Source organism: Lissotriton vulgaris, chromosome 6 (genome assembly GCF_964263255.1).
Source record: "Lissotriton vulgaris chromosome 6, aLisVul1.2, whole genome shotgun sequence".
NCBI classification, from domain to species: Eukaryota; Metazoa; Chordata; class Amphibia; order Caudata; family Salamandridae; genus Lissotriton; species Lissotriton vulgaris.
This window is the reverse complement of record NC_141694.1, coordinates 525,115,966-525,141,376: the sequence shown is the minus strand read 5'-3', so window position 1 is coordinate 525,141,376 and position 25,411 is coordinate 525,115,966.

The window sequence follows — 25,411 nt, the reverse complement described above, 5'->3', positions numbered from 1 at the left end:
GACTCTTAATTCTGGCATATGGATGCAATCTGGGAGTATGGGTTTCATTAAATAGTTGTCACACTCGGTGGGTGAATGTGTCCAGTCTACAGTGGTAGGATAGCCTGTCTTCCACATTCATGATATTTTATCCCTGATGTGCTGTTTATTTGTAAGAATGTATAATACTTCCGCTTTCTGGCGTGCAGTTCATTGCATTTGACAATGCAGCGCGCGCAATGAAATTCGTTTTATTTATTTATTTGGTTACTTACATCTGTTTGATTGTATTCTGTAGTTTACTACCTCCCACCTTGCTCTGTCCCCGCGCTGCCCCACAGTCAAGCAGCACTCCCTCCACGAGCTGCTACTGGTGAAACTACAGGGATGAAACACATCATGGTACCGTCAAATTAAAAAAGAATGGTCATATTTAATTGGGCCATCAAATCTCTTCCTAAAAGAGTAGTGGGTGCAGCTTGGGAAAACAGTAAACAACCAGCAATGAGCGTCCCTCCTACATTCATCTCTGCTGGTTTGGTCAAATGAACCCTCATTACTTCCTCAGAGAATCCTTGTGTGTCCATTGATCTGTTGGAAATCGAAGGCCTCCCTCCCTCATTCAGGATTTAGTTGCTCCTGTATCTTTGAGGAATACGTAACTTTTGTCATTTATAGCTACTGTTACAGTGGCTCTCTCATCTGGCCTGTGCTTTACTAACAAGACTAGATGCCCATTCTCTGGGCACGCTCATTGTGTATATCCTCTCACCAAATTCATCTGGAAAAGGATTTGATCCCCTAACAACTAGACATCCTTGTCCACCTTGAAGTGTAGTCCCCATTGGGGAAGCTTGGTTATTTTGCTGAGGCACTCCCTGCTGCACTTGAGGTATTGCAGGTGGCTGTGTACTTTGTGAGGGTGTCTGAGGCACTTATATGATTTGTGGTCTGGGTTGTGGCTGTGCTGCCATGCTTCCTGGCTGATTATAAACCTCCACCCTTCCATTTTGTTCAGCCCATCTTATGGTTTTGCAGCTTTTAATAAAATGTCCAAGCCCCTGACTCCTCTACTACTTCAGGGCAACCTTACATTATTCCGCTGCTGTGGGTACTGTTTTTGGGTGGTCCTTGGGACCAATTCCACAGACAATGCAGTCATCTGAGTGGCAGCTGCCACCACAGCAACTTCCATTGCTCCTTATTTTGCTAATTTCTGCTGCACTAACTTGGCCTTCTGTGTGTGCCATTTATTTGCTTGTCTTTTCTTGCAAAAATTGATTATGTGCACTTGTATTTCTGTCCAGGGCTTGGCTCTCATTGCCACTATGTTATCTAGGCTGTCCTGCTCAGAAGGCAACCCTTGCCTAAGTATGTAATAAAATATTATGCCATTGCCTCCTGTCACTTTCCAGCCCTTACCTACTTTCTGGGTCTTCTTTTCTTTAATCCTATTAAGAATCTGCGCCGGATCACCATTTGGCAGTATAGTTTGAGCCACGAGAGATCCAAAGTCTGGCCTATTAGGCTACATTTTACTCAGCTAATCCCACACAACTGTTCAAACATAATTGAATGGAGACCCATCACATCTTGTCTCCATGAGGGTAACATTCCTTACTCTAGCCTTTTGAAATACAGTGTTTCTTTCATCCCCTATGAGGGAACTAAGCAAACTCTTTATTCCCCTCCACTGCTAGTGTGTAACCTACGCTTGACTTTTAAAGTGCTCTAATCCATTTCTATGCTCTCTCTGTAAGCAGTGACAATACGTTTCCGAGGTTCTCTTTGTCCATCTTTCACCAAGGAATATAATGTGGTACCCCACGTCCCTTGTACATCAGAGGAATCTGGTGCAAGAGGGTGGTAGAACGCTGGGTATTGTGATGTTTGGCGTATTTCTGCTATATAAACAGATATTGTCTCATGCATTGGTAATCCCAGTTTGGATGCCCCTCACCATATAGAATACAGTCTTCAGCATACGTCACATCAAATTGGTCGAAGGACTCTTCTTGTGGCCATGGACTCATTTAAGAAGCTAACCTCTCAGTTTAATCTATTAGATTATCTAGATAAGGTACCACACTTTACCAGCTATTCACGCCTTCAATGACAATCTCACTAGGACTTAGATCTGTGATGCGAAAAAATTGACTGAGCACTCATTTGTTGCACTGGTCTGTTGTGCATTGTTAGTCTTCCACTGACCTCACTGGATCCCATTCTGGTGTCTTGCTAGCCAGGGGTAACTTTAAATTGCACCAGCTCAAGCTTTGTCACTCTAGTTTTCCTAACGCTTGAAATGATATCCTGCTCTTTTTCCTCATGTCAGTACATTTAGAAAGTGTCCTTGCACCCTTTGTTTAGTCCAAATCAATAAGGATTGTCTCTTGGATATCAACATCATAGGTAGGGTGCCTTGCCTTTGGGATTTGAAGCATTTCACCCATGCTCTCCACATGCTGAAGTATAGATTTTATTCTATCCATTAATCTCCCAAAACTTTCCTGAGTATGTCCTGGAAAGTCATCCCTATAGACTCTCTCCTCACTTTTTTTGCATCTCTCCTACACTCACTGTATGATATCCATTCTTGCACACTTTCTGGTGAGACTATTATGCTCCCTTCTCCTCTCTTTAGGGGGGTAAAATGTCTTTAGTCTTTCAATGCTGCTGTTCCCTTCGTTGACTTACTGGCCATTGTGCCATACCTACAAACACATCCACATAGTTATTCCACCTTTTATCCTCTGCATCTCTTTGCTGTGGGGTAGATACTCACTTTCCAATTACCCTTCCTGTGGTGTTCCTTTTATGCAGCAAACACGACGTTGCATATGTGACTGGTGATCACTATCTCCTGCACTTTGCTCTTCACTTTTATCCTGCTGGGATAGGATGGATCTAGATGAATTACAAACTGCACCTCTAGTTGTCCTGAAAATTGGGAGTCAACTACTCTTGTTTACTGTCTAGGTGTACTTGCATGATTTAGCTTTGGCGTTTGTGGGGTGACATTAGGGGAAACTTTTGGAGAGTGTGCAGGCGTTTCGATTTGAAGGTAGTCAAATCCCTCTGAGGCATCTTCTAGCTGCACCAGTGGGTAGATACTGGGTACCATGGTTGAGGGGCTCATGGGATCATATGGGGGTGTGGGAATGGACAGGGAACTAGGATTATCCTCTATGGAGGAGTACTTTGACTTATCACAAATGACAAGCCTTCAAGCCACAGTAGCTTCCATTTTCTGATATTTGGGTCCTGCATTTTTACTTCCGAGATATGGGATAACATGATCAGTTATATAATCATTGAATGTTACTTTGATTGGCCAGGGCTATATATATGTTTTTGTGTGGCTTTAACTTCTTTGCTGCTAGGCCTCCCCCGTGCTGAGTCTTGTTTTGGCTATTTGGTGTAGATCGCACTTAAACATGCGTAACATTTTGCCCACATAAGGTATTCCTGCCAGATTTATGTCATTTTTCCCAACATCCTTAGGATTCTCAAGGTAGCCAGGATTTGTTTATTTCCCTGTAGTGGACCAAGAAATTAGGCAAAATATGGCAAAATTTGGGGAGAAAAATTAGAAAAATTAGAAGAATGTGCTGCAAAAGAAAGTGTCTCCAATTTTCCCTGCAAACAGTATCAACAAAATTTGGGCGTTGTCATGGACAGGGGCCTGACAATGCAATGTCAAGTTAGCAAAGTATCTGTCACATGCTTCACCATTATATGTTGGCTTCGCAAGATCCTGTTTGGTGCTGCCTGATGACACAAGAAGGACGGTGGTGGGCGCCTTGTTCACCTCCAGGTTAAAACTGACCATATATCCGACCACCTCCGGGATCTTCACTGGTTGAGGGTCAAAAACCGAGTGAAGTTCAAGGCCCTTACTTACATGCATAAGATCAGGCACAAGGTGGCTCTGAGTTACCTATGGACCCTAGTAAAACCTTACTTTCCTTCCCGTTCCCTCCGCTCCTCTTCTCAATGCATCTTTTCTGTTCGCAGGAATAAGCTCTCCAGAATGGGAGGTCGCTCCTTCTCTTATTTAGGACCCAAGCTGTGGAATGCTCTCCCTCTGGCCATCCGGTCTGAGGACAGCATTATATGTTTTCGTAAAGCCGTTAAGACCTGGCTTTTCGACCTATAACTTTTTGGCCAATCCATCTTTTGTTAGCTGCAGTATCCTAGTGCCAGGAGACCCTCACAGGTAGCTGTTGCGCTTTACAAGTTTAAATCATAAACAAACGATTTGTGGTGCTAAAATTACCATCTTCCTAACTGGGTGGTAGACAATTTGTGCCCCATATGTAATCCAACAAATTTTTCTTTTTTTTTTTCTTCGTCTTTTTTTTTTTTTTTTTTAATCCTCATCTGCCCAACACACGTTCCTTAGATGCGGAAGGAACCGACCAACCATCTCACTGCCTTTGGGAGCAAGGCCCTGAAGATTGAGCCGCTTCACAACTCGGCAGAGAATTTTATGAGTTGATAGGAACAACCATACATCTTGTGACGATGTCTCAAAGCAACTTCGTGCCAAAATATTCAGTATATAAATGTCGAAATCTGGGCAGACCACAATACTGAACTATTGAGTGGGTGGGCTTAATCATCGGATATTGGGGAAAAAAAAAACTCAAAAGGACCACACTTCCACTCTGTCAAAAGTTTCCAAAATGTGAGATTCTGGGCTCTGCATGATCTTCTCAGATCTACCTTTGAGGTTTCATATAATGAATTTAACCATGCTGAGTGTGTGGGAGGGGTGGTGTCCACCCAGTGCAAGCATATCTGCCATCTTGCCAGCAGAATGGCGTAAAACAGAAAGGATCGTGCTGCCCCAGTTATGTTCTGGTCTACACCAAGAATGACAAATGGTAAGGATAAGGAGATGTCGGATTTGATAATTGAGTCCTTTAATCTCTGTCCAGTAAGTAGCTATATGGGGGCAATCCCAGAACATATGAATGTCAGATGCTGAGGGCAGTTGGCATTTGTTACAACATTTCCCCTCTTGAAATTTGGATAGACGTAAGGGAGTGAGATATGCCCGATATGCCCGATGTAGAGTAAACAGATGGTTTCGTCTAAGCCAAGCGGGTTTTACCAATTTATACAAAAGGGTGAAAGATTCTGTCCAACTGTCCTCATCCATTGCCGCAATTTCTCTACCCCATAGCTGTTTTGGGAGGTAAAAATCCCCATCTATCTCCTCATGTATAGACCAATACCAACAAGCCACCTCTTTACCTCCTAACTGTTTTTTGACTAGCTGTTGTTCTAGAGGACTAACCCCCACATGCATCAATGTAGGATTTTGCATTTCTGAAATAGCGAAAATTAAGGAATCGCTATTTAGGAAATGCAAAATGCTATGCATCATTTTTTTCGGTATTTCTTTGTGATTCGGTAAAAATCGCATTTTTTACCGAATCCCAAAGAAATACCGAATTCTTAAGTTAATTTTCGCAATTTCCATTGATTCCTATGGGCCAAAAGGCCCATAGGAGTCAATGCAAATTGCGAGTGGCACTTAGAAAATTTCATGGGTGCAGGGGGGGGTCCAAAGGACCCCCCCCTGCACCCCTGAAATGTATTTTTCGCATCATGTTGCACACACACATGTCCTAAGGACATGTGTGTCCGTAACATGAATGTTGAAAAAAAAACATTTAAAGCATTTTAAACACTTTTTCCAAATTTACCGAGTGGTTCAACCACTCGGTAAATTTGGAACCCTGAGTGCGAATTTTCACTTGTCAAAGTGATGATGCATTGCTTTTAAGAAGTCGCACATCTGCGACTTCTTAAAAGCACCCGCAATTTTAGAACTCGCAACAATGTTGCGAATTCTAAAATTGCTTCATGCATCCCAAAAAGCACTTTTGCATTCGCAAACGGCCGATTTTAAGGAATCGCACCGTTTGCGAATGAAAAAGTGCTTGATGCATGTGGGGGTAATTCTCCCGATATTAGGGACTTTCCTGATTAATTCTCTGGCCCAACTACTAATTTGTATGTATTTAAATCTTGACAGTGTCAACCCTACTTTTTCCCTAAGGACTTCCCACGGTGTCAAGATGCCTCCACAAAGTAAGTCACCCCATCTAGAAAGCCAGCTGTTATTAGGGGGGTTCCCAGAGAAGCCTGCAGGCATGGTGGAAGCCCGGGAGAGTCCCAAATTGGTGCATGATTAGAATAATACGCCAACCCCACTCTACGCTTAATTTGTACCCATGTCTTCAATTGCGTTATTAGAGTCTTCAACCTCACCTGCTTGAAAAACGTTTGTTCTCCAAACTTGAAAAGAAACCCATCCGATGGGAGGTTTGCCCCTACCAACATAGCTTTAAATAGCTTCCCATTTGAGGTAAGGTCTGGTGTCTTCAAAAGCATTCTTGAATGGGAAAGCTGAAACGCCCAGGAATAGTACTGTAGATCAGGGAGGGCCAGTCCACCTTTTTCCCTCCTCCTCCTCAATTTTTTCCAAGCCAACCTCGTGGCTTTGTAACCCCATATGAAAGAGTTTATTTCTTGTTGGCACTTAAGAAGTTGTTTAGAGTCAAATGCAATGGGAATTGTGTTAAAGATAAAGGTCAATTTCGGAAGGATGGACATCTTTACAATGTTGACCCTCCCATAAATTGATAGTCTAAGACCTACCCAGGATCTTAAAAGGGCCCTACACTCTTTGGCGACCAGGACTAGGTTTGATTTTACTAAGGCGTCAATATCTTGTGTAATTTTGACTCCAAGATAACGTATTGAGTGAGTTGAGGGCGTCACCCCTACACCCGGATTGGCAATATTCCATGTCATCAACTCGGTCTTATCGGCGTTAATGTCATAGCCAGAAATACCTCCAAATTCTTTGGCTTTTTCGACCACTATGGGGAAAGCATTTGCTGGATCACTGGTGTATATTACAATATCGTCGGCATATAGCCCGACTTTCCTTTCCCACCCACCGAATTTAAATGAAGAAATTCTTGAGTCGTCCCTAAAAGATTGTGCAAGTGGCTCAATGTATATATTAAATAGTAAGGGGGACAGGGGGCACCCCTGTCTTGTCCCCCTAGTGATCAGAAAGGGCTGAGTGCACACACCATTCACCATGATACTTGCACTGGGGTTTTGATATAGGAGTCCAATTGATCTTCGAAAATTTGGACCAAATGCGAATTTCTTCATGGTTTCGGCTAAGTACGCCCAATTTACTCGGTCGAACGCTTTGGTAGCGTCAAGGGTCATAATGGCCAAAGGAAGGGAGAACGTAGAGGCAATATCCACTGCCCCGATCAAATCGTATGTAAGGTCCGAGAGTTGTCTACCCTTTATAAAACCCTTTTGGTCAGTGTGAATAATTGAGCCAACCTCACGTCCAAGTCTGTTTGCCAGCACGGCCGCAAAGGTCTTATAGTCGCTGTTTAGAAGTGAAATTGGCCTATATGAGCCGCATTTAGCTGGGTCTTTCCCGGGTTTCGGAGTCAGGACAATAATCGCCTCTCCCCAAGATTTGGGGGGAGCCACACCATTTATTAAGATGTCATTAAAAAGTCTTGTCAGCACCGAAACTATTTCCGGAGCTACGACCCGTAATAATTCGCCAGGAAGGCCATCCGGGCCAGTTGCCTTGCCCATCTTCACCTTTTTGATACTTTCCCTCACTTCTTCCTCTGAAATAGGCCTATCAAGAAGATCTCTTTGTTCAGAGCTAAGAGTGGGAAGAGTAATCTTCTCCAACCATCTAAAATTTGAGATGGGGTCCTCCAAGATTTCTTCCTTATATATTTTCTGGAAAAACTCCAAAAATGCTTCCCCAGTATCTTTAACAGATCTTTCACTTGCCTTGCCCTCTACCATAATATGTTTTATATGTTTTTTTGCCTGGTCCGATTTTATTTCCCAGGCGAGGACCTTACCTGCGGACTCACCATATTCAAAGTTGGAGAGTTTACTTACTTCCCATTTTAGGGCGACCCTTTCCTGAAGAATATTTTCTAGCTTCTCTTTTAATTCCTTACGCTGTTCTTGTTCCATATTAGTCCCAATTCCGGAGCCAATATGTTGATCCAATAATGCAATGTCCCTTTCGATACTGTTGATCTTAGCTCTGTAGATTTACACTCGATAAGAGGCCCTATTAGTTATATAGCCTCTCAAATAAGTTTTATAGGCCTCCCATACTGTGTTTAGCTGGGTGGAATTAATATTTGTGTCCATGAAAATTTTTTTTTCATGGATGAGGAGGTCTGTTTCTTCTTCTTCTAAAAGAATAGTGCGGTCAAATGACCACAAGGCCTGAGAGGGTTGCTGGACCGATTGCAAACAAAAAAATATAGCGGAATGGTCCGATAAGTGTAAGGGCAAATACGTTAAGTCCTTTAGGTGGTCTCTTAATGAATAACTAAAAAAGGCGTAATCAATTCTTGATTTATGGTTATATTTATAGTTGTGGTATGATACGCCAAGTACCTTACCAGCTCTCTCCCTCCATGGATCTGCCAATCCGAGTGTCGACATAACATCCCCCAATACCTGCCTGGATTTTTTAAAGGTTAATGCCCTTGAATTGGGGGATTTATCCAGATTTGGGTTAAGTACCAGGTTAAAATCTCCCATCCAAATTATCGGACCGTGTGTTGATAATAACTGGTTCTGGATTTTGATCAAATATGAGAGGTCATCCTGATTGGGACCGTAATAACCGACCAAATTGTATGTACTATTATCTAGACTGACTCTAGCGTATAGCCATCTCCCACTTAAGTCCTCCTCATATGCAATAATCTGGGCTTTTATTTGCTTTTTGAAGATGATTAATATACCTCGAATATACGCATTATGGTTAGTGCAAATATAACAGTCTACCCATCTGATTTTACTCAACATTTCCTTCACTTCGTGTTGGAGAAGATGTGTTTCCTGGATGACTATGACCTGCGCCGGAGAGTCCCTCAGATATTGCAGTATTCTATATCTCCTACTCTTAACACGCAGGCCATTGACATTCCAGGACAAAAATTTTAATCCCATCAGCCAGTGTCCGAACCCCTACCCCTACTCCAGCTCAATGAAGGGTTGCGTCTCCCAGTGAGAATTGAGTGGAATATGAATAAAAATATAATTGATGAAAATTGTGTGTTTGAAACTGTGCCTGAACAGTGAGGATATTTTATGGTTTTACCCCTTCCCCCCTCCCACCCCACCCTGGAACCCCCCCCCCCTTAATTAATCTGGCTATTGATGCCAGATTTGCCTCTCTATGGAGTTCCATATGCCCAGGTCAGTTACATGATTGAAATATAGCCCGGCATGCCTTAATTCTTTCTAGGGGAAAGCCGTCATAATTATATAAAGTAATAATACTAGTGATATTTAAGTTTAGGTGTTTGTCGCACACCTTCCCACTTATCGGGATTATTGTTCTAATACGTTTTCCCTATTTAGGTGTTATATATATATTTTAACTTCAAATATACATATATATTTTAGTCTTTATTTTTCCTACTCTTTTTTCCTTTATTTTTTTATTCTTTTTTTTTTTTTCCTTTTTTCTCCCCTTTTTTTTTCTTTTTCCATTTATAAACACCCTCTGTGAAGAAACCCTTTTTTATGTGCATATTTTTTTTTCCTTCTCCTTATTATCCCTTTTTTTAAGTTTTCCTCTTTTTTTTTTTCTTTTTTTCCTTTCCTTCCCCTATTCTCCGTCCTTATATCCCGTTTCCTTCACCTCTTTTCTTGTCATTATATTTTAACTCAGTGACTCAGTGTACCATGTCTGTTTTAACCTAAGAACTATCACTAGACGTTACCCTGTTGATGATCATTAATAGATGTCAAAAGTTCGTCTGCCTCCAATGGGGAATAAATGTTATGCATTTTGTTATTATACATGACCCTCAGAAAAGCAGGGAACCTCATTTGGACAGTGGCTCCCAGAGCCCTAAACTTCTCCATTTTCTGGCCTAACTCCCATTGTCTATCAAGAGTAGATTTAGATAAGTCAGATCTTACAACATAAGAGAAGTCTGGAGCTTTTAAAGCAGTGGACTTTAGAGCTAAATTCAAAATCTTCTCTTTTACAGATAAAGTCAGAAAATTGACTAGAATTTTCCTAGGTTTAGACCTTCCCTGTTTTAAGCGAAAGGGGTCTCTGTGAGCTCGCTGAATATCTTTTTCTAGCTCTTCCACGGATTCCTCCAGATTTAAGGACTCTTTAAGCAGGGAAGCTACAAATTTTTTCATTTCACTCCCCTCTTTTCCCTCTGAAACTTTCAGGATTCTAATGTTGTTTCTCCTTGAGTAGTTCTCCAAAGATTCCACTCTCTCTTTTGTTGCATTCCCATCGCGCCTTAAGTAATAAATCTTTTCATTAGCAGAATCTAATTTGGCTTTTAGTTCATTTACTGTGCTTTCAAGATTATCTGTCCTCTCAGAGAGAAGATCTACTCTCTTATCCAGGGCATCAAACGCCACTTTTATCTCCAGCTGGTTACGTTTTGATTCAGCGAACCCAGTTTTAATTTCATGAAGTAGATCCTCCAGTGAAATCTTCTCCTTCATCTCAGAGGTCACACCTGCCTTATCCTGAGCGGCTAGAAGCCCAGCTTCTTCCGGGGTATTATGGGCACCACCTGAGTCTACTTCCCCCTCCACTTCCACCGCCTCCACCGGGACGGAACCTTGGGTGTCATCTGTATCGCCCATCTTATTATTGTCCTCTAGTGGTCCGCTACGGATTTCTAGAACTTGAGGCAACACCTTAAAATAAGATCTAAGTGAGGGGGTAAGCCTCGCTGCACTACCTTTAGTATTTTTAGATCTTAATTTAGTGCCAATTTTTAAGTCTTTGGGACCTTTTTGCCCAGACAACCGGGGGGTTATAGCCGCAGTTACTGTAGTGGCGGATTTTGCGGTGTGAACGCCGGAAAACACAAATATAGAAGGGCCCCGAATACTCTCTTTAGAGCCGGATTCTGATTCTTCTGCAACGTCTTTAGTTCCCACCTTAGCTCCCTCCTTAGCGTTACCAGGACTGAGACCCAATTTAGAAAAAGTATCAGCAAGGGTGTTATCTTTGACAACACCTCTATCTAAAGACTGTTCCCCTTCACCAACCTTACCCCCTTTAATGGCCACACATCCCTTCCCGAACACCTTACTTGATGGTAGTGCATGGACGAGTAATTTTTCTGCTCCTTCCTCCTCTGGTTCTGTCCTTGTCTTTGTCTTTGTTTTAGGTTTAAGGCGACGAATCCTCTGGGTTTTGCCCACGTTGAGGGTGTCTGATTGAGCTCCTTTAATTGTATTAGGGCACTTTAATGATGTATAAAGGCTGCTGAGATCACCTCTAGCAGCCGCTCTGCGGCTCCTTCGCAGCTCCACGGCTGCCTCTGCCCACCGGGAAAGTGTAGCTAAAGGCGGGATCTTGACGCCACACATCCACACACTAGCAAACTAGACGTTTTTGATTGGGGTGGAGCTAAGGCCAGTACTGCCGCTTTCTACTCTATTCTGTTTTTTCCTCCGTGAAAAAAATCAAGAAGCCAGACGATTGAAGGTAGAAACCTCCTGTGCCTGTCTCGTAGTACTGCTTGCTCCGCTTGCTCCGCTTGCTCCGCTCCGAGCGATGCCTGCCTTGGCTCCTGTCTCGGAAGTGCCTCGGAAGTGCCTCGGGCGTCGGACGCCGAACGCTGACAACATGCGTATTGTGCGAGCACCGAGAACGGGGGACGGAGCAACAACGCGTCTACAAACCGGCAGGTAACCCCGGCAGCCCGGTAACAAAGCAGGTGTAGGCGGGTAGAGTTAGAGACCGCCTTTGCCTCTCACGGAGCTCCGCTGCTCCGCTGCTCTGCTCAGAGCGGCTCCTGTCTCAGGAGGTGCCTCGGGTGTCGGGCGTCGGACGCCAAACGCCAGCAACAGGGGTAGGATGCTGAGCACCGAAAAAAAAAAACGTTAGCTTCGGCGAAGTATAATCAAAGCCAGTTAGTGCATGCTCTCTTCAGGGGGAATCGCCAGTCGTGCTGATTACACACCGATTTCACCGCGGTTCACAGGGCTAACTGGAGCTCCACAGAAGAGACGCGACCTGCCCTAACCGGCGGCCGCCATGTTTTCCTCAGTGCATGTCCAATCCAACAAATTTTTCACACAAAAATGTGGGGAAAAAGTGATTTGTTTTGCTAAATTTGAGGTTTGCAGGGGATTCTGGGTAAGAGACTTTAGGGGGATCCACACAAGCTACATCTCCTTGGATTGACCTGTGTGTCTAGTTTTTGGAAATGTCTGGGTTTGGTAGGTTTCCCCAGATGGCCACCGAGCCCAGGACCATAAAACGCAGGTGACCCCCTTGCAAAACCAGGTCGTTTTGTGATCAATAATTTTGATGCCTCCACAATATGTTTGGATCTTCCCTGTCAGGGGCACCCTGCCCCACCCACACATGTGAGGTAGCATTTTTATCTAGAGACCTGAAAGAACCCTGGGTGGTGGGAAATGTGTGCTGGCCTGGTAATCCAACAACTTACCCACATCGAAATGAGAGGAAAATACATTTTTTTGTCAATGAATCAAATTTAAATGGGCTTCTGTGCCAGTAAATCTTCTGGGATCCACTCAAAACACACCATATATTACTCCCTTAGTGACTAGTTTCTAAAAAGATGTGAGGGCAGAAGATGTTTACTAGATAGTATGCATTGAAGTTAAAAAGCAAAAAAATACCAAAACATTACAGCAGACCCATCCACTAGTCAATCAAAGGCATACTGGTTGTATTTGGCATGAGGGTAACTAAATGGTTCATTAAAAAAAACATTATTCACCAATGACTCTATGACATAAAATCCACAATTGTCAGTGTTAATAACTTCAACATTAGAACCAGGAACCACTGACTTACAGTGTGCGAACTGTAAAGCAACATGAAGGCACCAACTGCTTTACAATCCATTCACAGGCCTTTCATTCATCAGATACAGAAAACTCAAAATACAGCACTTACATTTACAAAGAACACGAATCAAGGGCCCATCACTCCCATGGGCCAAGAAGACTAACACACCAATCTGGTCAATTTGCCCATGAGGAGATTAGAAAATGTCCTAAATATTGCTAAAAAAAAAGGTAGCAATCCTTGTAGCTTCACGGCATGTAAATATCAAACTTCCCAGTGTCTAGTGGGTTTTGCCCCTCTTGGCCAAATTTAAATTAATATATAATAAGGAGTGGTCCTTGCCCAAGGGGCTGCTCCCAATGCCCAAAAATATCCCTTGTGGATTAGTGGGTGCATTCCTGCTGCACGATCTTGGCCCCACCCGCTATCGTGCAGCAGGACTACACTTCATAGAGACACGAGGCAGAAAGAAAAGCTTTTACCTTCCCCCGATGCCTATGAGCACACTCCGAACCCTCCCCAGAGAAACACACTTCTTCTCCAGATGTGCTGGAAGCAAACAGCTTCCAGGGTGTCTCAGCATATTTTGATGACTTCCGCTGGTACAGTGAGTGCCAACGTCCTCAGATCGCCGTGGAGGGGATGGGGGTTACGGGGGTGGCAGCGAAAGTGCTTCCACTGCTACCCCAAGTGGGGCTTGTAGATGTGAGGCCTACCCGGCAGCACCTACGCTTTCCCTGTGGGTGGGTGCCAGGATGTAACGGTTATGTCCTCAGCATGTAAGCACTGCGGCTGAGAACATAACCATTGTGCCCTTAGCATCCAATGGGTTAAACCACTGTAGGCTATACTTTTGCAGTTTATTGTTATCATTTGTTAAAACCGTCTGCGTATGTGCTCAGGGAGTCTCCATGCTTAAGCGTATTTTAAATACTTTACCAATTTAACCTTTATTCTATGAGATAATATATCCCTTCTTTCAAAAATCTAGCATGAATCTTAAAAGTAGGAAAATACATTTTCTTTTCTGACTTATCTCTTGTGTGAAGTTCAATAAGCTCTTTAAATTTTGTTTCTCCAATTATACAGGGCACATTACAATACAAAGTTTTTTTCATTTTAAGCAATCAATATTCAAACAAGAATTTGCATTGTATACAATATTGTGCAACAACATCATACTGTGGCAACATTTCATTCAAACGTGCATACACGCACTCACGATAATCAGATTTTATTATAATTTGCGGTAAATGCAAATTGTAACCCCGGGCCACATCCCTCCACACCAGAGAGGGGATTCCTTTCAAACCATGCAACTTTGGGACCATAGCGTGACTCTCAGAACATGTGGTCCAAGGCAGAAATTTCAGTGCTCAGGTCTTATCTGGAGGTAAAGTTTAGTGACATCAGATTTTCAGCTGTCCCTCTCCTCTCTGTCAAATGGAACACATAGTAGCATTTTCCAATTTCAAAGACCCAATCTGACCATTTCCAATGTATATTGGGGGTCTCAAGTTAACTGGTTATTTTGGCACCTTGACTTTTGTTAAAAATATATACACAATCTTGCATTTGGTACCCTCATGTCTCTTATAACCTCATATTAACACATATTTACATCTGCATTTAGCACATTAATAAATAAAAGAGGATTGTGTTCGACTCTGCCCTCATGTTTAAAGGAAGATGTCCCCAGATCCTCCCCAAACCCGTACATAGGCAGAGCTTCAGTTAAACACTGTGTCTGATGCACAATAATCTCTGCAGCACAGGGTTGGTGGTAATCCACAACCCACAGTCAGGTGGGAGCAGAAAGGGTTTTCCTGGCTGGCTCGCCAACTGTTTCAGGGTGAGAAAAACCTTCAAAAATAAATGAAGACATGCACTCCTCCTGGCAATACAAAGGCAGCTATTTTCTGTTTTGCAGCAGGGAGAAAGGCCTTTAACACACAACATGGACCGCACCTCAGTCTCCCTCAGTCTTTCTCAAATTGTTGCTCACAGGAAGCTCATTTATACACAAATGTACCATGGTATATTACAAACCGTATATTGTAGTTGGCTTGCAAGTTGCAGATTTAAGACAGAAAAAACATTGAAACACATGTGACCCCCAAAACTCTAGATCCTGACTAATCCATTACACATTTTTTATTGCACTCCCAACTGTTGTGGGGATTCTGCACATACACAGAACTATGCACAGGCAAACAGGACCTCAGTGAATAGGTGGTGTACCAACCTACCACATAAATACCCAAACTCCCTTACTGACTAGCTATAGTGCCTCAATCGTTCTCCATCTACATTAAAGCTAATTAGACAACCCAGAACACGTAACCCTGTCTTGGGAATCGCGGGAGCCAAACACTCTTTCATTCAGCCACTCATACTTGTCCACAATGTGAGTAATCAAAGACGCAGTATAGTTTAAAATGTTTATTTCAACTAACTCGCTTTATGGTGCAGTACACAGGCCAATACAAGCAGCATAATGCATACACACTAAGGACCCGATTCACAGAATGAACTTAAGACTAAATCCTAAACTTACTACTATTTGGTATTCACAGAATGCACTTACTACTTTATGGATTCACAGAGTGGACTTACTACTTTCGGGATTCACAGAATGAATTTACTACTTTCGGTATTCACAGAATAGATTTAAGACGACTAACTTTATGTCCGCACTCGGACCGGAAATTCCGGCCCGTAGGAGGAGTTTCCGGCCCGGAGGTAAAGCTTCCGGCTTGGGGGCATAGCTTGCGGCCCAGAGGCGGAGCTTGCGGCTTGGAGGCGGAGCTTCCGGCTCAGAGGTGGGGATTTAGCAATGGCTGAAACCTCCACCTCTGGGCCGCAGGCTCCGCCTCCGGGCCGGAAGCTCCGCCTCCAAGTATTGTAGCAAAAGAAACTTGTGCAGGAGTTAACTGATAATAATACTTCGAAGGTGAACACTGCGGGTAATAAAGACCCTCCTCAATTGCAGCTATCACTGCTAAAATGTAATTATCAATCTTTGCAATGGATCTAGTAACTGCTGCTACGGAACACGTGGCTACTGCAGATTTGGCTGCTTCATCAGCCAAACTATTCCCAACAGTGTGTCCCCCAACATGCTGGTGGCCAAGAGTATGTATAACATGAGTGAGTGGCAAATGTGGTTTAAGATCTGCCACTCGAGCCCAAAGCATTTTATGCTTAATTGTGTTGCCTCTAGAGTCTCGCTAATCATTTTGAGACCAGAAGAATACGTTTTCATTGAAAGACTGAACACAGTAATAAGAATCGCAGACAATAAGAGTCGAAACGTTTGGATCCACAAACTCAAGACCAAGATTTACAGCATGCAGCTCAGCTAATTGTGCAGTACAGTCTCCCAGTGCCTGAGTGTGCACTATGGAATATTTTAATTCTCCATTCACCATGTACCTGCAACTATAGCACACGCTGTAGAGTAAGCATGTTTCAAATCCGTGGCCGGTTGAACCGAACCATCGGTGTAAACAATACACCCATAGTCTTCCAAAGGAAGTAAAGACAAGGGAGGTGGATGAAAATGTTCATACTACAAGAACTCGTGTGTCTGAAGAGAAGCGTCAAAGATAAAAGTGACATCCGGGGACGAAAAAGAATCCAACGGGGATGCAAAGCTTTTGAGTTTGGCACACTTGCCTATGTAACTGCCCCTAAAGCAGGATATGTTGTAACCACCAAAATGTGTTTTCCCTGTGCCAAAGCACGTTCTTTCAGAACCGCCATTTGGACAGCTGTCAACTTTCTCAACAGTTGAAACTTCATTTCGGCCAAAGTGTACAGATGTGACTTGTATGCGATTGGGACTGTGTCTCCTTCATTGTACGTCAAGTAAGTGAAAGCCACTGCTCCTGGTAGGATTTGTATCACCAGGTTAGTGTGGTTGTCACGTGTTAACAAGTATTTAGATTCAAGCAAATCAGATCGCAAAGAAAGTAAAATAGCAGAATGTTTCAGTAACCAGCTGGCTTTTGAATAAGTAGGTTGTAGCAAGGCATAAATGGGCATAATCGGGAATAGAAGTATGCCCGTAATTTTTAAATCCCAGCAGAGACTGACTTTTTTTCCAGTGTTGTTGGAGATGGTAAATGTGCATATTCTTCCAGGAAATGAGGAGCAAGGCCTCAACCCTCATTGTAGAGCTCGTAGCCCAAGAAGATGACCGCATACCATGCGATGTGAGACTTGGCAAAATTACATTTGTAACCGTATCCTGCAAAATGCAGAATTATGCGGTCATCAACATACGAATATGCATCCGGATCAATGCTGTCTAACACAGAGACAACAAGTGCAGTGAATACTCTGGGGCTGTTTTTGTAGCCCATTGGGAGACGCCAATATTTTTTCTAGCCCTCACCCTTTGTGAATGTCGTCCATTGGCTGCATTCAGGGGACAGATTATGGCTGTAAAAACCATTTGAAATATCCAGTGTTGTCTTGTATTTTTTGCGAACTAGGCTGTCCACCAAGGCAGAGCTATGGGTATTTTGTACGGCAAAGGTCTGGCAATGGGAGTGTAAATGCCGATAATCAAAAACTATGCGGTATGACCCATCAGGTTTGGATACTGTAAAGAGCGGATTATTCATTGAGGATTTACATGACTCAATCACTCCTTGATATCCCAACTGAGTGAAAATGTCGGCTTCCCGTTTGATAGGATATTGGGTTTGAGATTGAGGCATTGACCATAAAGGAATGTCATGTGGCTGTGAATCTTTATCCCAGCCAACTTGATTACGGTACACAGCCGGAGCAAGGGCTAAAGCCCCCTCAGCTGCAAAAACTTCTGCATGCTATTTAGGAAGGTAACGTGAAAAACTCTGAAGTATCACCTCTTCCCTGAGAGCCATGGTCAGAACAAAAGTTGGGGGCCATTCCGCCTCTGCTAGCAATTTGTCATAGAAGGCGGTCAGATTTTCCCCAAAAATCACAGTAATAACACTCGCAATGTCACCCTCTACATGAAAAACTATTTAATACAGCCAATCCGGGGGGGCAACTTGTGTGTCGGCTGTCTCTATAATAATGAAAGTTTTAGTCGCTGTCACCTCCAGACCAGGAAGCAGTGCCTCCCGCACTATTGTAACTTCTTCTGCGCTGTCTAGCAAGGTTACCGCTCAAGTCCAATCCAGTAGATATGTTCTCACTGTCTGAGGCATATCTTGCTGTTAAAGTAGCAACATTTTTCTTCTGAAAAGGGGGTCGGAAATGTGGTTGCTCCTCCTGTTTTCCCTGGCCGTCAAACTGACGAGTCCGATCATGTCCCCTTGGAACTTACTGACTCTTGCCACAATCATGGCGATCCCCACAACTTGAGAGCCGGTTGTGTCCTGTTAACAACAAGGAGAACGCTGATCAGGAGTCTTAATTTTCGCACGGTCGCGCAACTCATAAGTATGTTCAGAAGATTCATGAGTTGGGGAAATAGGACAGGAAACTTGTTTCTGTTATTGATCTTACCCCTTTTTCTTATTTCTACAGTTCTATTTCGGTAAGACTGGGCACTCATCTGTATCGGATGGGGCCTTGAGCTGAGATTTAGCCGGTGTTTGCGATTGAGTAAACAGTTTGTTTCCTAAACTATTATGGCCAATGGTTTTATAAGCCTTTGCAATAATTTTTGGCAATTCGTGTGGTTTGTTCATCTCAGGGACCGCTACCAAGCCGTTAGAGACCTGAAAGCTCACAGCATTGCCTTTTGACATTGGCAAGGATCATATCAGCCACCACGTTGAATACTCCCGCCAGACGCAGCGCCAATTCCACAGCTGCTTCAGCACCATGTTCATCCTGAACATGCTTTATCATGGAGGGGAGGACAATGATTGATGGTGTGCCGTAACACTTCGAGTATACAGCTTCTAACACTTTTCCCCAGGTGTTACAATCAGCTAACGCAAGAAGCTAATCTTGAGACAGACTAATTGTTAAAATGTGGTGTTTCTCAGGAGAGGTATTAGGAAAAACAGCTTCAATCTGCCCACATTTTTCAGCAAACCAATAAGGCAGTTCATCCTTATTTGTCGGACACTTGCCCTTAATCGAATTAACCATAACAGGACTGCCGGGTGTGCGACAGCCCCTGGTGTAGCTGTCTGAAAAGCACGGGACACGAATTGCATAACAGCTCTATGTACACAAATTAAAGAAGTATGCAACACCTGCAACTCATCGAGGTTAGCGTTTGTTAATGCACGGGGATGCAGTATATACCCAACTAACATTGGCCATGAGGTTCCTTCAATTGATAACGGACCTAACCGGGAAGGTGAAAATAAGTGGGGAAGGGTGCCATTAAACCAAATACAGTGTTGCAAAGCTGATAGCGGAACCTCTAGGGTCTTATATGGATGATACGCAACCGGCATCGCAGTGGCAGCATTCTCATGAAACAGATTATCATCCACTACAACTGCCGGAAAAGTGAGAGTTGAGACATGTTGCGAGCATTCTGCACATATACAGAACTATGCACAGGAAAACAGGGCCTCAGTGAATAGGTGGTTTACCGACCTACCACATCAGTATATAAAATCTCTTACCGACTAGCTATAATGTCTCATTCATTCTCCATCTACAGCGAAGCTACCAATGATTAGACAACTCATACTTGTTCAAAATGCGAGTATTCAGAGACACAGAATAGTTTAAAATGTTTATTTCAACTAATGCGCTCTATGGTTCAGTACACCGGCCAATAGTAGCAGCAGAATGCATTAACACAATATAGTCAGCCTTGTTACAATTCCATAGAATACAAACAGGAAGGTCGTGTTATATAAAACAATGGAAAAGGGCGGAACGACCTAACCACCCTCCTTGTGGCAAGAAATACTTTATTATAAAACAGAAGACCTCTGGGCTTTATTAGCAGACCCCATTACCTTACGACCTAGATGCAATGTTTACATCGCAGGACAAACACGGGTCTTCTCTCTGGAAAGGTGTCTCTCTGTGTGTGTGAAAACAGCTTGTGTTTGCAATATTAAAATACACGATTTCCAGAGGTGCAGCTGTGTGAAGCCTGTTATGTCTAGGTGCGAGGGACAGATAAGAACAGAATAACTAGGGGCATTGTTGTTTTACCTTGAACATCATGTGCAGACTTCACCTCAGAGCACAGCAAAAGACCTGCTAAGCAGACAGTTCTCATGTGTGAAAGGGTCACAAATAAGTATTGTGAAATAGATGCTTGCAGTGTCATGTGCAAAAACAGGTTCATGGCAGCGAATCTCATACTAATTTAGCAATTGTAGACAATGAACCTATAAGACTTACTACTCAACAATGCTTGATAAATGAAGACTTTTTCTGCAAATGAATGTCTGTGTGTTCATGGTAAATATAATGTAATGAAGTACGCTCTTTCGGCACTGTGCACCTGGGACCTCAGTTTTCTGTAAACTAGTTTACTTTCCTGCAACCATTGTCTAATCAAGCAACATTCAGTACTCAAGGACACGGCCACCACGAGCAAGCGGGCACATGCATGGATGGTCTTGCAATCCTTTGTAAAACTGCTACCAGACGCATATTTGGATCAGCTGTTTTCTTACTATCTAAAGTCTAAATTTATAGCAATACGCTTTGGTAAATTGCCATCAAATGCAGACCAGCCAAGTTGGAAATATCAGAGCCCAAAATCATTTTGTCTATGTGGAGGACCAACGCAGGATTTTATTCCCTTAGTCTGTATTTGCCCAGCGTTAGGTGAGGATCGCTGGAAATTGTTAATGGGGCCATTCAATACAAGAGGTGTCCGCTCTTGCAGAACAGCAATATTAAAATGCTTTGACCCAGAAGATCCACAGCTTAATTGTCGCTTGATCAAATTTCTAATTAAACACGAGGAAAGATCAAATCAAGACTAGTGGCCAGGCAAAATGGTTGCATGATATAACATTAGAAACCATGCTAAAGGGACCACTTAACGCAAGAGGTATCTACTCTTGCGGAACTGTTATATCAAAGTGTCTCGGCAGGGAAGATCTGCAGCCTATCTGTGGCTTGACTAACTTCATAACCTAGCAAGAGGAACATCCAAAACAAGGCTAGTGGCCTGGTAAAATGGTTGGATGATGTAACACTTGAGACTGTTTTAAATATTAGCCAATTTGATCAAATGCTTTGTTTAAATTATGCAGGAAGAAGTGTACATTTCATGATAAGAAACAGTTTTCCCTTTTAAAGAACAAAAAAGGAAACAACTTTTTTATGGATATTTGTTTTAATGTTGCTATGTATAAATTGTTGTGGTTTTAATTAACTGAACAATAAATTTATTCTTCTAAACAGGCACCTTTAGTCCATATGTGCTCTGGCTAATTAGATTACCTTAACCCATTTCCTAATCAGGCCACGACTTGCTGGATGGCACACTTTCAAGCTTACTCAACACAAGTTGGCCTTCATTTGAAACCCTTTCAATTCTCCTATCCAAGTATGAATTTTTCACCTTACTTATATCAGTACAAGATTTTGGGCCTAGCTTGTTTTTTAACCACAAACAGCTATGTATTTTCTGCTTGCATTTGTTGTTGCGTCATATTCTCTTGTGCTATATTTTCTACGTTGTGATTATCTTTTTTACATTTCCTACAACACTAGCTAATACGCCGTAATCATAAGCACTGCCACTGTGGTCTTCTCCGAGGCTGAGCAATATTGCACAAAAGCATGATAGATGCTCATGGACGTAGAGACGTTTTAAGTCAAGGGAAAAGTGAGCAATTGCCGCTATTATCCAAAAAGCCTCCTGGGAAAGGAAACAGTATCTCTCTCTCTCTCTCTCTCTCTCTCTGGCTCACCTCTGTCTTTTTGTATATCTGAATATCTATTCTTCTCTCTGCTTATCTCTACTGCTGTCTCTCTATGCCCAGTGTTATCCTAAGGATTATTGGGGTCCTCAGAAAGACATATATAAACTGGTTAGTGCAAAACCTGTTTCTGAAAATTTGTTTGGCGTCATATTGGCTGAAATTAGCACAAAAGGGTGTAATAAAATTCACAGTTGTTACTCACTGGGGCCCCAAAATATTTCTGGCCCGGCCCAAAACATGCTTAAGAAAAGGCTGTACAAATGTATGCTGATATTTGTGGAATGGGCCGCATACGGAATTGATGTTAGTTGCAAGATGCATAATATCGCGTGTGATTAATTCTTGACATATTCAGCCTGATTCATGAAATCCGAAATCTGCGATTTTCAAATTGCGATTTACAGCGAATCGCAATTTAGAAATCGCAGATCGGCGTTCATCAAAATTACTGAGTAAATAATGCGATTCGCACGCGGCCGAAAAAAGCGTTAGCGATTTACTGAAATCGCAGAATAATCGCTATTTCCGTCAACATCTGTGTAGGAATTGCGATATCGCTAATTGCGAGATCGCAAAATCGCGAGATCAGAAAAACGGGAAGTCGCATTTCGAGCACAGTGATGACATCACAACCAGGAAGCAGCCAGTTCCCACCCCCATTCAGAACAGTGAGGCTGATCTCGAGGCTGCAACTTACTGAGCTCCTACCAGGACACCAGCAAACTAGCAAATCCTCAACTAATCTTACTGCAGCAATGGCAGAGGAGGCTGTACCAGGGCCCAGCAACACCGGGGGCAAGAGGAAGATCAAATTCTCCGAACAGGAGTTGGAGCACCTCATTGATGGGGTGGTTGATAATCACCCAAAACCTTTTGGGAGAGAATCCAGGAGGGTGCCTGAGCCGGAGAAACGGCGAATCTGGCTTGGGATAGCGGCCCAAGTCAACTCTGTGGGCGTGGCACACAGGTCGCTGGAGGAGCTCAAGAAGAGGTGGTACGACCTCCGAGGTCGTGCCAAGGAGAGGGTGGCAGAGAGGCTGGGCGAGACCCTGGCTACTGGAGGGGGAGAACCTACAGTCCCTCCCAACACCCCCATGGAGGACCGCGTTGAGGATACTTTAGAGCCCGAGGCGTGCATTGGGGTCATCAGATTGGACTCAGCCCGCCCCACTCAAGAGAGCCAAGGTAAGTGGCATGCGACTGCGACCCTGTCCCCTATCAATGGCCATGACCCTATAGCCTCCCATAAACTTCCAAAGTCATGCCATCCATGCACATTAGGTAATGCCCTAAAGCATTGTGGGACATGTAGTCTGCCCACAATGTACAAGTACCCCAATGCAGCCAGACATGTCCCAAAGTATGCAATGCCACAGCCAGTCAGGGAATGTCATCCAGCATGAATGTAGCAACTGCACGTGTGAAAGATACATGCAACTAATGAACGTCCACTTCCCCTCACAGGTGGCGCTGACAACAGCAGCGACAGTGACAGGCTGCTCATCGACGAGCAACTAGAGGATGCCGAGGAGGTGCCAACAGCGACACATCCTGCACCAACAGGCGCACCACCTACCCCCGCAGCCAGGGCTACAGCATCTGCGCCACCACCATCAGGTGCAGCACCTATCCCCGCAGCCAGGGCCACAGCATCTGCGCCATCACCATCAGGCGCAGCACCTATCCCCGCAGCCAGGGCCAAAGCATCTGCCCCAACACCATCAGGCGCAGCACCTCTGCCTACCTCAACTCCACCACCAGCTGGACCCTCTACATCTGGTCCAGCGACTGCGGTGACACTGCGCACACCCACTGTGGCCAGCCAGCAGAGCAGGCATGGCAGGGCTCGGCAGCAGAACAATGCACGCAGCAGCAGGAGGGGGATGGATGTGCGCGTGCCAGGCTTGAGCATTGAGCGTCGGATGCTACGCATACACCAACTGCAGGCACGACGGCAAGGGGCGATACAAATGCAGCTCCATAACATTGGCCGCAATGTGGCAAATGTGGCAGACAGGATGGACCGCATGACGGCAGCCATGGAGGCCAACACTGCTGCGCTCATATCGCAGCGCAACACCGCTCGCCGCCGCCACCGGCAGCTACTGACGCGGCTGTCCGCATACACCCGCTCTAACTATGTTATAGGGAATGCGACGTCCCAGCTCTCGGGACGGTCCCTGGCGCAGCAGCAGCAGTTGATCCAATGCTGTGAGGATGTGGCCCGAGTGTTGGAGCACCTCACCACTGCCGTACTGGCACTCCATCCCACTGGGCCAAGCAATGTCGGGGGGGACGATACCAGCGAGGGCAACTCCAGTGAGAGCAGCCTGTCTGCCTCACAGGTTGCCGTATTACGCCGCAGCACCAGGCCCACTGCAGGGTCACGTGCCGTGGCAGAGGAGGAGCCGGAGAGGTGATTGTGTGCTGCGCGCCGGAGGCGCACTTGAGTTCCATGTACTTTTGCTGTGACATGCTGACACTACAAGCCTGTCCTTTGTTTTGTTCGCAGCAGTATGGGACAATACTGCTTGCATAGAAAGGATAGAAACTTAACACTATTATTGTAAATCCAACAATAATATTTATTCTTTCATCATACATCGGCCTCCTGTCACTTGGGCAGTATGCGGAATCTGCTCTTCAGTAGCCCAAAAGTCCTCTCAATGCAATTCCTTGTGCGTATGTGTGCTATATTGTAACGCCGTTGCTGTGGTGTAGCAGGGCTGATGTATGGGGTGAGGAGGTTTTCACGGAGGGGGTAGCCACTGTCACCTGAATGAGAGGAGCAGAGGGTGAGTGCCTGTGCAGCGCAGCTACTTCATCGCAGTGTGACATTGTGGGCAAAGTGTACTTACTAAGTAGGTGTCCTTCCCCAAAGTCTCCCCTGGCCAGTTGTGTGGGGAGGCCGCTGTGCCGGAATATGAATGAGTCATGTGTACTCCCCGGGTACTGTGCCACTATGTCCGTGATGTATGTCTTAGCATTGCAGACCATCTGGATGTTGAGGGAGTGGTAGGACTTGCAATTGCGGTACATGTACTCCGTTGCAGCTGGTGGGCAGATGTGGATGTGGGTACAGTCAATGCATTCTATCACATGTGGGAAATGGGCAACATTGTAGAATAGAAGCTTGGTCTCATCCAAATCCTGTTGGCTGGTGGGAAATTTGATGTGGTGGTGTAGCTGGGTCAGCATTGCATCAAGGAAACTCCCTAGGCAGCGGGACATGGTGGGCTGGGCTATCCCCCCAGCAGCCGCAACTATCCCCTGGAAGCTCCCGGAGGCCAGGAGGTGCAGGCTACACAATACCTGGACATGTGTTGGCACGGCATTGGTCCGCCTTGTTGGGTGCTGCATCAGGGGGTTAAGGTCCTGAATTAGCTTGATGATCATTGCCCCATTCAGGCGGTACTTTGCGTATATTTGCTCTCTGGTTTGGCCCAGCAGGGTGACCCGCTGGCGGAATATCCTGTCCTGGATTCTGCGTCTCCTCCATGGAGCACGCTGTAGCCTTCGCTGCCTGACCACCATGTACAGTCCTGGCATTCTGACACTCCTAATGCTGTTGCTGCTTCTCCTTAAGTGTGTTTGGTCAGGCCTGCACCAGTTACTGATTGTTATAAGAGGAAGGGGTCCCAGTAATCAAGGAACA